The sequence below is a fragment of the Crassostrea angulata genome, chromosome 2, assembly GCF_025612915.1.
Source record: "Crassostrea angulata isolate pt1a10 chromosome 2, ASM2561291v2, whole genome shotgun sequence".
Lineage (NCBI taxonomy): Eukaryota > Metazoa > Mollusca > Bivalvia > Ostreida > Ostreidae > Magallana > Magallana angulata.
In genome coordinates, this window is record NC_069112.1 from 12,399,633 (window position 1) to 12,416,101 (window position 16,469).

Genomic DNA, 16,469 nt, shown 5'->3' on the forward strand with positions numbered 1-16,469 from the left:
GACCCCTCATATAAGGGGCCAAGAGGGGTCTAAAGTCTTTTATCTATATCTCTTTAATGAAAAATATTTTGTAATGTATTAAAGAAGCAAAAATGTGTATCTTCCAGTTATCTACCTATATTTGTTAAGAGTTTTCTGATATGTTACATAATCTGGATTTTAAAGGGGCTAGAAGTCCAATATTTTGATCATTTATTTCTTAAAAAGGAGAAATATTTTGAAATGCATTATAGAAGAGAAGATACTCAGAATAATATTCGTAATAATATTCAACCACCAAAGTTTCGTTTAATGGTCCTTATAAGGAGATAAAGAGTCGGCCCCTAAAACAATCTTTCCCTAATATCTCAAAAACAGTCACAAATTTCTAAACACTTGTTGAACAAAATGTGTTTAATATTAAGGGACCTTTCATTGATATCAAGAAAAAGGGGCTAGCCCCTCAAATTACATGATAAGAGGGATCTAAATGTTTCAATCAAAGCTCTTATACATATATCAGAAACAAAACAAGGGCGAGAAGTCCAATACATTTCTGATTTATTTGTAAAAGAAAAAGAGGATATAGAAATTGAAGAAAAGAGTCTGTTTAAAATCAAAGGATTTTTCATTCTATTTCCAAATCATGTTTAGCTGGTAAATAGCAAAATAAGGGTCAAGCATGTATCTCAAACTCTAGTGATATTGGGAATTTAGTATTTACCGTTTAATATAGAAGTCACCGACCACCGCCCCCCCCCCCCCCCCCCCCACCCTTCATAAAATCATTTAGTTTTTCTGGCCCGATTTTACTTGATCTTTGATCTCGGACCTTTAATTTCAACTTAGTACCATTCTAGATTACCGCACTTATTACCAGACCAATTCGTTCATTATTAACAGAGTTATGAACTTTTTGGCATTTGAGTTTTAATTTTCGTGTTTGACATGTACTGTAGAAAAAAATTCTAACTCCCGAGCCCTTCACTCAATCTTCATGAAATTTTGTGTAAATGTACCTCGGACCTCATTCTGTTTTTCTGCCAAATTTGCAGCGGGTTGAACAATTAAGAAGAAATTCCCGATATCAAGCCGCGAGTATAGCCTGTACGGGGACTTAAAATTTACACAGTGCAAGGGATGTAAGCAGCCGCGTGATATTTCTGTTGCATGTATATTTCTTGTTTTCCGTTTAGTCTGTATCTACGATACCGTGTGAACTAATTATGAATGTTAGAACTGTGAAAATTACTGTCATCAATTTTTTTATGAATAAATTTACGTGTTACTGATTTCGTTATTTCTACATTTATAAGAATTTTATCAATCCTGTTGATATAAAACAGTCAAACATAATAGTAAACGACACAAAAAAATCTCTACTCTGAAATACATGTGTAAAATGCATCAGTCATTGTTTTAGGACATCCCCTAATTGTCGTTAACCGAATCCGAGATCCACACCTCAAAATTCTACTTTCGATTTATTTACGACGAAAATCAAGCTCGGTCCTTTTCATCCCCCTCCAGACACAAACACGCATCAATATTTCAAATGACCTCGCACTGTTACCAAACCTGAGTAGTGAGACATCTTACACGTTGTTTTTTATCTCAAACAAAAATTCAGCTCCTGTCCCGGGCGGAAACGCCCCAAATTCAAAGAGAAAATCGGGAATTATTTCGCGTCAGCCATGTTTTGACGCGAACCTTTGATGAAATACTGTTATGACACCTGCAAAGGCCGTGTGGAGCCAAGATTTGTTCTTTCTCTCTATTTCCTTCTCTCCATTTGTTTTTTTTTTTACTTTCTAACTAAGATATTCAAATTAAAGGGGTTGTTGGACTGAAGTACAAGTTGAAAAACACTCTTCCTTTAAGATTTAGACAAAAACAGTCCTTTATTATTAAGGTCTTCCGTCTTCAGCGGAAGACCTTACTGTTTTTCTACGCGTTCTCATTCTTCTATATTATTATTTTTCTTCTTGGTAGTCACCCTTAATTTCTCAGCCATTTCTCAATCGATTTTAATGATTTTTACAGGGATGATGTCTTAGGTGAATATCTCTTTGCATCTTACTTCCTGTCTGAAAATTCACTTCCGCTTCTGAATTATCTCCCTTTTTCATGTATTTTGGAACATGATATTGTTCACGCATCTCCTCAAAAACTGTTATAGTTAGGGACTTGAAATTTATATGCAAGATAGAGTGGTTATGGTAGATTTGCTTGCTTGTTTTAGATTTGACCAGAAGTCATCATCCTTGAAGCTCGCCCGGAACTGAAAATGTTGATGTTAAATTTTTTTGACAATTTTTACGAAATTTGAGATTTGATCACGAATATCTTTCTTCTAATCAATATTTTGCTAACACATGTAGAGCATCAAAAATTAATCTATAAAAGATCTTTCAACTGACGCCAAGCAAAAGGGGCTGACCCCTCATATAAGGGGCCAAGAGGGGTCTAAAGTCTTTTATCTATATCTCTTTAATGAAAAATATTTTGTAATGTATTAAAGAAGCAAAAATGTGTATCTTCCAGTTATCTACCTATATTTGTTAAGAGTTTTCTGATATGTTACATAATCTGGATTTTAAAGGGGCTAGAAGTCCAATATTTTGATCATTTATTTCTTAAAAAGGAGAAATATTTTGAAATGCATTATAGAAGAGAAGATACTCAGAATAATATTCGTAATAATATTCAACCACCAAAGTTTCGTTTAATGGTCCTTATAAGGAGATAAAGAGTCGGCCCCTAAAACAATCTTTCCCTAATATCTCAAAAACAGTCACAAATTTCTAAACACTTGTTGAACAAAATGTGTTTAATATTAAGGGACCTTTCATTGATATCAAGAAAAAGGGGCTAGCCCCTCAAATTACATGATAAGAGGGATCTAAATGTTTCAATCAAAGCTCTTATACATATATCAGAAACAAAACAAGGGCGAGAAGTCCAATACATTTCTGATTTATTTGTAAAAGAAAAAGAGGATATAGAAATTGAAGAAAAGAGTCTGTTTAAAATCAAAGGATTTTTCATTCTATTTCCAAATCATGTTTAGCTGGTAAATAGCAAAATAAAGGTCAAACATGTATCTCAAACTCTAGTGATATTGGGAATTTAGTATTTTCCGTTTAATATAGAAGTCACCGACCACCGCCCCCCCCCCCCCCACCCTTCATAAAATCATTTAGTTTTTCTGGCCCGATTTTACTTGATCTTTGATCTCGGACCTTTAATTTCAACTTAGTACCATTCTAGATTACCGCACTAATTACCAGACCAATTCGTTCATTATTAACAGAGTTATGAACTTTTTGGCATTTGAGTTTTAATTTTCGTGTTTGACATGTACTGTAGAAAAAAATTCTAACTCCCGAGCCCTTCACTCAATCTTCATGAAATTTTGTGTAAATGTACCTCGGACCTCATTCTGTTTTTCTGCCAAATTTGCAGCGGGTTGAACAATTAAGAAGAAATTCCCGATATCAAGCCGCGAGTATAGCCTGTACGGGGACTTAAAATTTACACAGTGCAAGGGATGTAAGCAGCCGCGTGATATTTCTGTTGCATGTATATTTCTTGTTTTCCGTTTAGTCTGTATCTACAATACCGTGTGAACTAATTATGAATGTTAGAACTGTGAAAATTACTGTCATCAATTTTTTTATGAATAAATTTACGTGTTACTGATTTCGTTATTTCTACATTTATAAGAATTTTATCAATCCTGTTGATATAAAACAGTCAAACATAATAGTAAACGACACAAAAAAATCTCTACTCTGAAATACATGTGTAAAATGCATCAGTCATTGTTTTAGGACTTCCCCTAATTGTCGTTAACCGAATCCGAGATCCACACCTCAAAATTCTACTTTCGATTTATTTACGACAAAAATCAAGCTCGGTCCTTTTCATCCCCCTCCAGACACAAACACGCATCAATATTTCAAATGACCTCGCACTGTTACCAAACCTGAGTAGTGAGACATCTTACACGTTGTTTTTTATTTCATACAAAAATTCAGCTCCTGTCCCGGGCGGAAACGCCCCAAATTCAAAGAGAAAATCGGGAATTATTTCGCGTCAGCCATGTTTTGACGCGAACCTTTGATGAAATACTGTTATGACACCTGCAAAGGCCGTGTGGAGCCAAGATTTGTTCTTTCTCTCTATTTCCTTCTCTCCATTTGTTTTTTTTTTACTTTCTAACTAAGATATTCAAAATAAAGGGGTTGTTGGACTGAAGTACAAGTTGAAAAACACTCTTCCTTTAAGATTTAGACAAAAACAGTCCTTTATTATTAAGGTCTTCCGTCTTCAGCGGAAGACCTTACTGTTTTTCTACGCGTTCTCATTCTTCTATATTATTATTTTTCTTCTTGGTAGTCACCCTAAATTTCTCAGCCATTTCTCAATCGATTTTAATGATTTTTACAGGGATGATGTCTTAGGTGAATATCTCTTTGCATCTTACTTCCTGTCTGAAAATTCACTTCCGCTTCTGAATTATCTCCCTTTTTCATGTATTTTGGAACATGATATTGTTCACGCATCTCCTCAAAAACTGTTATAGTTAGGGACTTGAAATTTATATGCAAGATAGAGTGGTTATGGTAGATTTGCTTGCTTGTTTTAGATTTGACCAGAAGTCATCATCCTTGAAGCTCGCCCGGAACTGAAAATGTTGATGTTAAATTTTTTTGACAATTTTTACGAAATTTGAGATTTGATCACGAATATCTTTCTTCTAATCAATATTTTGCTAACACATGTAGAGCATCAAAAATTAATCTATAAAAGATCTTTCAACTGACGCCAAGCAAAAGGGGCTGACCCCTCATATAAGGGGCCAAGAGGGGTCTAAAGTCTTTTATCTATATCTCTTTAATGAAAAAATATTTTGTAATGTATTAAAGAAGCAAAAATGTGTATCTTCCAGTTATCTACCTATATTTGTTAAGAGTTTTCTGATATGTTACATAATCTGGATTTTAAAGGGGCTAGAAGTCCAATATTTTGATCATTTATTTCTTATAAAGGAGAAATATTTTGAAATGCATTATAGAAGAGAAGATACTCAGAATAATATTCGTAATAATATTCAACCACCAAAGTTTCGTTTAATGGTCCTTATAAGGAGATAAAGAGTCGGCCCCTAAAACAATCTTTCCCTAATATCTCAAAAACAGTCACAAATTTCTAAACACTTGTTGAACAAAATGTATTTAATATTAAGGGACCTTTCATTGATATCAAGAAAAAGGGGCTAGCCCCTCAAATTACATGATAAGAGGGATCTAAATGTTTCAATCAAAGCTCTTATACATATATCAGAAACAAAACAAGGGCGAGAAGTCCAATACATTTCTGATTTATTTGTAAAAGAAAAAGAGGATATAGAAATTGAAGAAAAGAGTCTGTTTAAAATCAAAGGATTTTTCATTCTATTTCCAAATCATGTTTAGCTGGTAAATAGCAAAATAAGGGTCAAGCATGTATCTCAAACTCTAGTGATATTGGGAATTTAGTATTTTCCGTTTAATATAGAAGTCACCGACCACCGCCCCCCCCCCACCCTTCATAAAATCATTTAGTTTTTCTGGCCCGATTTTACTTGATCTTTGATCTCGGACCTTTAATTTCAACTTAGTACCATTCTAGATTACCGCACTAATTACCAGACCAATTCGTTCATTATTAACAGAGTTATGAACTTTTTGGCATTTGAGTTTTAATTTTCGTGTTTGACATGTACTGTAGAAAAAAATTCTAACTCCCGAGCCCTTCACTCAATCTTCATGAAATTTTGTGTAAATGTACCTCGGACCTCATTCTGTTTTTCTGCCAAATTTGCAGCGGGTTGAACAATTAAGAAGAAATTCCCGATATCAAGCCGCGAGTATAGCCTGTACGGGGACTTAAAATTTACACAGTGCAAGGGATGTAAGCAGCCGCGTAATATTTCTGTTGCATGTATATTTCTTGTTTTCCGTTTAGTCTGTATCTACGATACCGTGTGAACTAATTATGAATGTTAGAACTGTGGAAATTACTGTCATCAATTTTTTTATGAATAAATTTACGTGTTACTGATTTCGTTATTTCTACATTTATAAGAATTTTATCAATCCTGTTGATATAAAATAGTCAAACATAATAGTAAACGACACAAAAAAAATCTCTACTCTGAAATACATGTGTAAAATGCATCAGTCATTGTTTTAGGACTTCCCCTAATTGTCGTTAACCGAATCCGAGATCCACACCTCAAAATTCTACTTTCGATTTATTTACGACGAAAATCAAGCTCGGTCCTTTTCATCCCCCTCCAGACACAAACACGCATCAATATTTCAAATGACCTCGCACTGTTACCAAACCTGAGTAGTGAGACATCTTACACGTTGTTTTTCATCTCATACAAAAATTCAGCTCCTGTCCCGGGCGGAAACGCCCCAAATTCAAAGAGAAAATCGGGAATTATTTCGCGTCAGCCATGTTTTGACGTGAACCTTCGATGATGAAATATAGACTGGCAATGCCTATATATATTTCGTACGATAGAGACAGAGGACCAGTCTACGATGAAATACTGTTATGACACATGCAAAGGCTGTGTGTTCGAATCTCGCCGGAGCCAAGATTTGTTCTTTCTCTCTATTTCCTTCTCTCCATTTTTTTTTGTCTTTCTAACTAAGATATTCAAAATAAAGGGGTTGTTGGACTGAAGTACAAGTTTCCAACGGAAAACCTTATTGTTATTGCCTTGTTCCTTTTTCCCTATTCTTCTATATTATTATTTTTTTTTCTTACAAGTTTTGTGCACGCAAGATCTCGAAAACTACTCAATTGATTTTTATGAAACTTGTCGATCTAATAGATGACGATGTGAACCGTATTGCAAATTTTTTTTATTGATGACGTCACTTCAGGTTTTGAGATATAGTCGTTTTGTCGATTTTCAGAGAGGTATTTTTTCGGCAGTACTCCTTTTAAACTATAGCAGACATACACTTAAAATTTTCAGTGATGGTAGACGGAAGATTGAAATTGTGCATAAAGGTTTAAAATCATTTCGATCGCAAAAAGCGCCGAAGCTCGCCTGGACCCAAAAATTGAGATTAAACAAATATCATAATTTTTTCTGGTTTTCTTTGTTTATCTCTTTTCTGAATAATATTTTGTTAAAACATATAATGTTATTTTTTTTTATATTTATAAGAACTTTTATTTGATATCAAGACAAAGGGGCCCCTCAAATTAGGGGACCAAAGGGCTCTCAAGTCTTTCATCTATAGCCCCTTTACTGAGATATATTTTGTGAAAGATTATAGAAGCAAAGATGTTTATCTTACAGTTATGTATCCAAGCAGTGTCATGATTTTATAATGTGGTACGTAATTAAGGTTTTTAAGGGGTCAAAAATCCAAAACTTTGATCACCGATATCTCAGAAAGGAAAAATATATTTTGAAATGCAGTATAGAAGAAAAGATACTCAAAATGATCTACTAAACAATATGGATTCTTCAAAATTTCGTTAAACGACCCCAATAAGGAGATAAGGGATCGGCCCCTAAAACGCTCTTTCTGAGATATCTCAAGAATGGTAACAAATTTCTATACACTTCTGAGATATCTCAAGAATGGTAACAAATTTCTATACACTTGTTTAACAATATTTCTTTAAAAGTAAATGACTTTTCATTTAATACGAGGAAAAAGAGGCTGCCCCTCGAATTAGAGATCTTAATGTTTTCAACCAAAACTCATACATCTAAAACAAAATAGTATCTGGCCCTTAGAATGTAGGCCTTTGTCTTATATGTTAAATCACGTTTAGCCGTTAAATAGCAAAACCAAGGTCGTACATGTATTTCATGTTCGAAAACACAAGGAAGACCTCCTCGTTGCTCGCAACGAGATCGTGTCTAGTTATTATTATTTTTTTTTTTAAATAAAGTTGATACAAATTTAAACTGTATACTTACTGAAAGTCAAGGCGGCAATTTCAGAAAATGTGGTGGTCAGGGAACGGGAGATTGTCGTAGTTTCAGGTCCTTGGGTTTGGGTCTTTTTAAAAAATAGAGAAAAAAAATTAAAACAATAATGAATATACATGTATTATGGTTTATTCATTATCTTTTCTTTTTTACTTTAATTACGTTCATTTAATTATAGAAAACAATTTACCTCACAGATCTGTTTATTTAGGATGACGATGGTAGTCTCACTGTGCAAAACGTCGTCGCACGACACCACTGTTTCCCTCGCCACAAATTTCCGCAGCCGCGGGAACTGGCTCAAGTCAACTGGGTGGCTCAGGTACTCGATCTCCAAGATCGTTGATTCTCTGAATCTTCGCATGTTCTGGCCCCACACCCGACACCGCACTCCTTCATTCATGGGCTCGCACCCCAACGCAAACGGAATCACTATAATTAACACACACAACTTCTCCATCTTCATCTGTACAAGTTTCCAAAGAGTGGTCAGTCCTGGGCATCGCTGTCTTATATAATGTTCGGGTGGAGGGTGGGTCAGGAGTATGTTTTAGTTTTATTTTGTATTCTTTATATATTTTTTTAAACGAAACATCTATCAGTGGGTATAATCAACATTAGAATTAAAGTAACATAGTTTTAATTAAAACCAATTAATAATTAATTAAGCTGCTAATGTATTATAGTGACCTCGACACCCCTCTCTTTCAAGTGAGATCGTCCTGCGTTTTTGGTCTCTTGGGTCACTCGCATCAACAGGTGCCCTTGGGGGTGACAGCGTTACTAAGTATTACACAACACTTAATTTTTTTTGTTTTTTCTCCATTTCTTTAAATGACTTGAAAGTGTTAAACATTATTAACTGACCCGTTTTTAATAATGTTAGATTAAATAATTAGAGTGTCGACTTTTGTTTTATGCTAAAACGTTAGTATGCGCTACCCTGAACACCCCTCCCCTTCCATCGATGTGTCGTATTGGTTTCGTTCGGGTGCTGTGTATATACAAAAGAATGCGCGAGAGTGCGCGACAGTCTCTGTCACTTATACGCTTGAAAATATTTCATACACCATTTCTCGTATGTAAATCATAATTGATGAAGATGTTTTTAAATGATACTTGGTACTAAATACACAACTCGTTATTTAACCAATGTTCGTATTTTGATGGCAAAATTATGAATTTAACAAAAAAAATAAAGGGTTCGTGATTGATACATTTATTTATTTGAATGCACACAATTAATCTGGAATTACATACGATAAAATTAATCGATATTAATAAAAGGTACAATTGTTGCATACATTTTATAACAGCTTTTTAAACATTTCCCACATTTTGTTTGTAATTGTTTTCACCAGTTCTGGTATTCTTGGGGATTACACACTGCACATCGAAGCATTCCTAGTTGGTTTTGATGATCTTCTTGTAGAAAACAGGGCTCAGTGGTTTCCAGTTCGGGAAAGGCTTTTTCAATGCTACTCAGATGTGATTTCAATTTTCCATACTCGAGAGGTCGGAGGCAAATTCCCTTCTTGGTGGGTACGAGGTTTTCTTCATTTTCTGGTTTCCAATATTTTCTGATGTTAACGCAGGGACTGTCACTTTTGACGGATATGAATATATTCGCACCGACATGATAGTTTAGTTCTTCTTTCTTGGCTAAGGCTGTGTCGATCAAATCGGTAGAGAGCGTTAAGGTTTTAAAAAGTTGCAAGGGTAAGCTGATACCTTTCTTAGTTGGAAACTGACAATTTTCCGTAGATTTCCATTCCCGAATGTCGACTCTTCGTTCGCCATTCTTTAATGTACATGCTTGAATGTACCGTTCGTTTCCTAATTCGAGACTGCACTGGGTAGAAGACATGTTGTCGTGAACAGTGTTTGAAACTAAATGAATGTATCATGTATATACCTACATTAAATCGGAAATACTGTCATTTCCGACAATCTTTTTGATTGGTTTATAACATTTAAATTGGTATAATAACTATATATTTGATTTCGAGCCAACCAGGATGTGAAATAATATATGACACAGATACAGGAAATTCCTAGATATGATGTATAATAAATATATCTTTATAATATAAGTTCAAAGTCAGTCATCAATGAAAATCCCAATATTCACTCTTCATTAAGAATTAAAACTAAATAAGCTACGGCTGTTATTCAGATACGCTGGCATATTTTTTTTTGATGAGAATTCAGTCTGAACATTGAACATCACACACCATTCGCGCGTACTGACAATTTCTGGCCCAACGAATATGTTCTCTGTAGGCATCATCGAAGGGCTCCCATTGACTCAGTGTTATTCCACAACAAAAACAGGTCACTTTATCTCCAGTCTGAGTGTAGACGAATCCCGCTCGAGCCAGGTCTTTTCTGTAGGGTCCTCTTAAAAACTTTGGCCAGCTTTCAAACGAAGCAAATCGTAAGTCGTAAAAGCGGTACTCTGGGTATTTCCACAAATAAGTTTCAGTAGACATTAGTGGTGGTGGTGGTGGAACACTCTGAAATAAACTGTCAGCTTGTGGTCGCTGCTTGCTGCGGTAATCGTATACACGGGGTAACGACATGGAAAAACCAGCAGTACCAGCACTCCGAGGACGAGCGGGACAAGAATCTGTCTCCAATCTTTGTGCCATGCTATCTGTAGACGAAGTCATCGTGTTTGTCGATTGTTGTAAAAGTGAGGACAAGAGTTGTTTGCGACTCCTTTTTATACTCTATGTTGTCACGTCATATTTTCATTTTATCTGTGTATTCAAATAGGGATTAAGTTGTTCAAAGGATTAAGTTGTTTAAAGGATTAAAATACTCGTGTTATTGATCGATTCATATCCGATTTTGACTTCCGGAAAACTTCCGTGATCTATCGGCTACTTCCGTGATCTATCGGCTGGCTCCTCGGGAGCCTCAATTTAGGTGGGAGCCTCAAATTAGCACGAAACCCCACCGACAATACTACTCCTGTACTTAGCTGTTGCAAAACAAATGTCATCTGACCCTCTCCCAATGGATCTTCTGCCAATGATATGAGTTCATTCGTTGCGTGAACGGTAATAGTAGGATTTCGCGCCATAATGTCTCATTCATAATTTTGCGCACCGATTAGTTGGCGAGTGCGCTGGGATCATGCGAATACCCCAGAGCACACAATGTGTTTACATCACAGGCACGTATCATCAGGGGTTGGAGTGAGGGGGGCTGCTTCCCCCTCCCCACTTTTTTGGCAGCTGGCACTTTTCTTAACTTTATATGATATAAAATGGAAATATCATGGATTTGCCCCCCCCCCCCTCAACTTTTGTAGGAGCATGCAATAAATAAAACTGCAAATAAGGAATTCTAATTAAATTGAAGTTACAGTAAGGGGTTTTTTTTCATGAATTTGAGAATTCACCCTTTTTTAATTGCTTGTCAAGATGATTTTGATGAAGCTGCCCACACTCATTAAAAAACAATACGTGTTTGTATACCTATATTTCATATGGTTGGAATTTTTTTTTTTAAAATGCCTCTCAGTTGATTTTACATCTTAGTATAACAAATATAATTTTAAAAAACGACTATTTACTCTCCAGCTTTCAAGCTTACATGTACTTATATGATATATTCCTAAAAATAATTGAATTCATAAAATAACTGAATGTCAAGTGATACATGTATATATGTACATGTTCCAGATCGAAGAAAAGACTGACATTTCGTCTTAAATTTGCACGTTCCGTTTATAAATTTATGATCAGCAGCGAAAATAAAAATTCATTTCTAATAAGATAGCCTAATTGATACATGGATGCTTCCATTGAATAATTTTGTTTAGTCAGGCAAGCTTTTTGGAAAGCCATTACTTGTGTAATAAGGTACTGGATCAAGACTGAGAGGGAAATATAATATTATTTGGTTATCCTGTGCGTATATGTATAGTAGTTCCTTGTATTATTAGTCCCCTACCGGTTTCACCGGAGGGGACTTTAGCTTTCCTCTCAGTCCGTCTGTCCGTCTGTCCCACTTCAATTTTCCACACTTTTTTTCTTTATGCATTTGAGGAATAATATGAAACTTGCTGAACAGCTTCAAAATGTCAAACTACAGATCAAGTTTACACTTTTGTAGCGTCTGATTGACATATTTTCGAGAATATTAATTTGTTATATATCAATTTTTTAATGTTCGGGTTCGTTATCGGGTTCGGTGTGTATTGAATAAATGAGGCCAGTATGTAGTCAGTAACAAGCTTATCTTTAAAAAAAAAGATTGGTGAGCTAGCGCTGTAGCAATCATAAAGCACAGAAACAGATTTCTAAAACATTGGTTTAAATTTCTGAATCGATTAATTAACAATAGGAAAGGCACAGTGGTGTACTGGAATTGTGCTGGAGTGGGGTCTCAATTTGAAATTGTGAATCTAGAGTGGGCTTCACATCGGCAATGACATAGCTCATTGGCTGTGCCTTAATCATAATGTATCTCCTGTTATTTAAATTTCGAGGGAAATTTTTTTTAGGAACATTCGTACTGTTTTGTAGCAATCGTATCTTCTCGGGCCTTTTCGGCAAGCTCGGAAAACATATCCGAAGTTGTCTTCCGAACTTGGAGGAATTTAAGATGAAGCTAGCTACATGTTATTAGTCCCCTACCGGTGTTCACCGGAGGGGACTATAGCTTTCCTCTGCGTCCGTCAGTCCGTCCGTCTGTCTGTCCTACTTCAGTTTTCCACACTTTTTTTCTTTATGCGTTTGAGGAATAATGTGAAATTTGCTGAACAGCTTCAGAATGTCAAACTACAGATCAAGTTTACACTTTTGTAGCGTCTGGTTGACATATTTTAGAGAAAATTAATTTTTTATATTCCAATTTTTTAATGTTCGGGTTCGGTATTTTGCATAAAAGTGCATTGTTTTCACAATTTCCACAAACCGGTAGGGGACGTGTATTGCTTATGCAATACTCTCAGAATGCTTGTTAAATACAATAATGAAAATAACTTTGCATTATAAGACCGAAGCTACTGTTACTGTTGACATTAACGATAAAACACAAAACTTCACGTGAAGATGATAAAACGAAATTAAAATGGTACAGTTTATATACAGAAGTACAGTATTCCCAGAATCCCCTACTATGGAGTCGAGCATGCGTATTAAAGTGAAAAGGACTAACGTAGTTGCTAGCGCTCGAGAGCGCTAGCAATAATATCGTGCGTTACTTGTACCATTCCTTTTATCATTTCTAACAAACAAATAAATTCTGTAAAATAATGTCAAGCATTGTGTTGTAAATTTAATCAGCAGGTTTTTTTTTTGGTATTATTACAATCGGGTTCGTTATCGGGTTGGGCTGTTTAAGGTATCCGATCCATATTAGGACCAAATTTTTCCAACCTTGAATATCCATCATGTATTTGATACGTTGATATTTATTTAAAGCATTTAAGGTATCCGATCCATAATAGCCTCAGATTCGATGAATTTGGATGCATAACAGATACTCAGTATACTTGGATATAATTTTCCTTTTCAAGTATCGATATGTAAGTGTGAAATGTGTCTTATTTAATGACATTTTTTCAGGAAAGGTTTTACGATTTTTAACAAGGTTGTGATGCCGAGTTGGTTTCTTTTTAAGTAACCTCCTTTTATTTTTTGGCCGTCTTTTTGTCGCCTAATACGGGGAGAAAAGATTTGTATTTTTTAAGAGCTTTTTTCTCTTCTGGATTCAGTAAAATAACACTATGGATGACGTTCGCGGCCATTTCTCCTTTGAGTACATTGCTACAGTCTGTTTCAACCGTTAACAGAATTGAAAAAAGACAGGTTGAAATTTAAAACATTTTAATTTTGGCAAAAATTACAAACATTCAACTTCCGGAGGATTCTCCTCCCTTCCATCTCCTTTCGCTGCGCCTCCAAACTTTCTTCGAGTCTCAGCAACCGTTGCTGAAGACTTTCTTCGGCTATGGTCTGGAAAAGATAAATTATATTGTAATGAAAGGGACAAGAAAACTTAAGGATGTATAAAACAAAGAAAAAACTGAGGCCTGTATTTTCCAAAGAAAAACTTTACGACTACGAGCAAAAAAAAAAAAATTTAAAAAAAAATATATATATACAAAAAAAAGTTAGCAGAATTAAATTTGGTCGTAGTCGTAAGTTCTTTTTTTATAAAACAGGTCCTCTAGATAATCATGGTTAGATCATCCTTAAAATAATGTGTGCCTGTGCTTTCCCGACTCAAATTTTTAAAAATATTTGTGGACAAGATAAAAGGAATGAAGAAAAATATACATTTCGTTTTTCTGGAATGTAGAGAAATTGAGTCGGTCGGGAGAGCACAGCCAAACAATTTAAAAGATGACCTTACATGAAATACATTAACCAGTGGCGGATCCAGGAATTTCGCAACGAGATGGCACAGTAAAAGGTAGGGGAGGGGGGCGGGGGCTGTAATGAAGCCCCCCCCCCCCTCTCCCCACAGTAGGTCTATCAAGGCCATGGCCCTGATGAGGGTCCGGGGCGACTCCCTCGGAAGCTTACCCATTTTTACATATAATTTTTACATATAAGAAATGTTATTCCGGTGCGCCGTCCCTAGATCCGTCATTGTTTACTTTCGGATAACACATGACGAATTCAGTCATAACCCGGAAAAAGATTATCCAAGTAAAATTATGTAATACATGTGTACTATATAAGACTGAGGAAAATATACTCATTGTTTAATTAGGTGTTCAATGTCATTTGAATGAAAGACTGTGAATTATGCAGACATTTTGTGCTATATGTAACAAGTCGTTTTGTAACAGCTCTTCTTTTAAGCGACATTATAAAAATGTACACGAAAAAACAAATAGTTTTCTTTGCGATATTAGTGAAAAGGTAGTTAATCGAAAAGACAATTACGATCGACATGTTAGAGTATGCAAAGCAGAATTTAAATGTTTTTACTGTGACTATACGTTTAAGTTTTCATCGCATCGCGCATTACATGTCCACAGGGAGCATAAGGATAAATTATTTAGGTGTGATAACTGTTGCGCTGAATTCTCGGACGAGAGAAAGTATCAGAGACACCAGCAGACATGCAAGGTATAGTACCACATTTTGAAAATCGTTGTTAATGAAAATTTAAGATATATGTACCGTATCTGCAGGAATTTGGGGGACGCTACAGGTGTGCGGGTTGCGCATGCGCCATCCCCATCCTCCGAGGAGAAGTTAATTCGTCTCCTCACCTACAAATAAAAATGCATATTTACATTTTTTTAATAACATAATTTTCATGAATGTGTTTGTCATTCATTAACATTTGTCGTTTAATCGATGGTTTATATATTACATTTCTTTGTTAATCGTAGAATATTTACAATTTAAGACATAGAAATTAGAAAAAAATCAAAGTGATAAAAACATACCTGGCGAAATCTAGGCCCTCTAGGGGTAGAATCGATCACAATGACCCGGGAACTTAACCACACATCATTGGTCTGAAATTGAAACTAATGAATAATGAAAGGTGTTACTTTTATAAAATTGATGATACAGCATTACATGTACAACTAATTCGCATAAGATTGAATTTGATAGTAGCGGTAAATATCAGTGTAAGGAACTTAGCATTGTTTGATAATGGTTCTTTTTACTTGCTGGGGTGTTTCCATCCTCAAAAAGTTCAAAGTAGAAAATCTTTATTTTCAATAAATATAGTTGAAATATAACTAATAATAGGTTATCATATTTTTATAAGATGGTATAGGTATCATTAAAAGTATGTCGTTTTTAAAAACATGCATTTGAGTAAACACTTTCTTTTTTTCAAAAAAGGTTTGAAATTAATATCTTCTTTATAAACATGATTAAATTGTGAATATCCATGACACCATTTACATTAGATATACAACAAAGAAAATGTATGAATGAGGATACATGTACATGAGAATGATTTATTGTCCCTTAGCATCCATTTTTTAGCTTACATGACTTAAAAACATTCTTATTCTTTCACTTAGCATTTTTTTGTATTACGTCTGCTGTAAAGAATTCTCCTAAAAGATAGTTTTTCGTCTCGTATGATATTAGATGACATCGAATCTCGTATGATATTAGATGACATCGAACGTCGTATTAGGCGACAAAAAGACGGCGAAAAAAATAAAAGGAGGTTACTTAAAAAGAAACCAACTCGGCATCACAACCTTGTTAAAAATTGTAAAACCTTTCCTGAAAAAATGGTGGACGTGATGCAGAAATCTGTGTTGATACCTTACGAGAAGAACAATTTTTTTGTATTACATCTGGTGTAAAGAATTCTCCTAAAAGATAGTTTTTCGTTTCGTATGATATTAGATGACATCGCAGGAAGATGAAAATAATCTTTGAAAAAAAAAAATACTTCTACATAATTCATAAAATATGTTTAAATACTTACACTTCCACCTTTTCTTCCTGCCATTTTTTTCTGTCCT

The 16,469-nt window shown here is 35.0% G+C and overlaps 1 long non-coding RNA gene across 1 annotated transcript; it reads right to left on the bottom strand.

Moving 5' to 3' along the window:
* Positions 1–13,350: 13,350 nt before the first annotated feature.
* Positions 13,351–15,548, bottom strand: LOC128172100 (uncharacterized). The gene is made up of 3 exons (XR_008242190.1): positions 15,420–15,548; positions 15,148–15,239; positions 13,351–13,968 (listed from the first exon to the last, which is right to left on the bottom strand). It is a non-coding gene; the product is annotated as an uncharacterized LOC128172100 (long non-coding RNA).
* Positions 15,549–16,469: the final 921 nt, after the last annotated feature.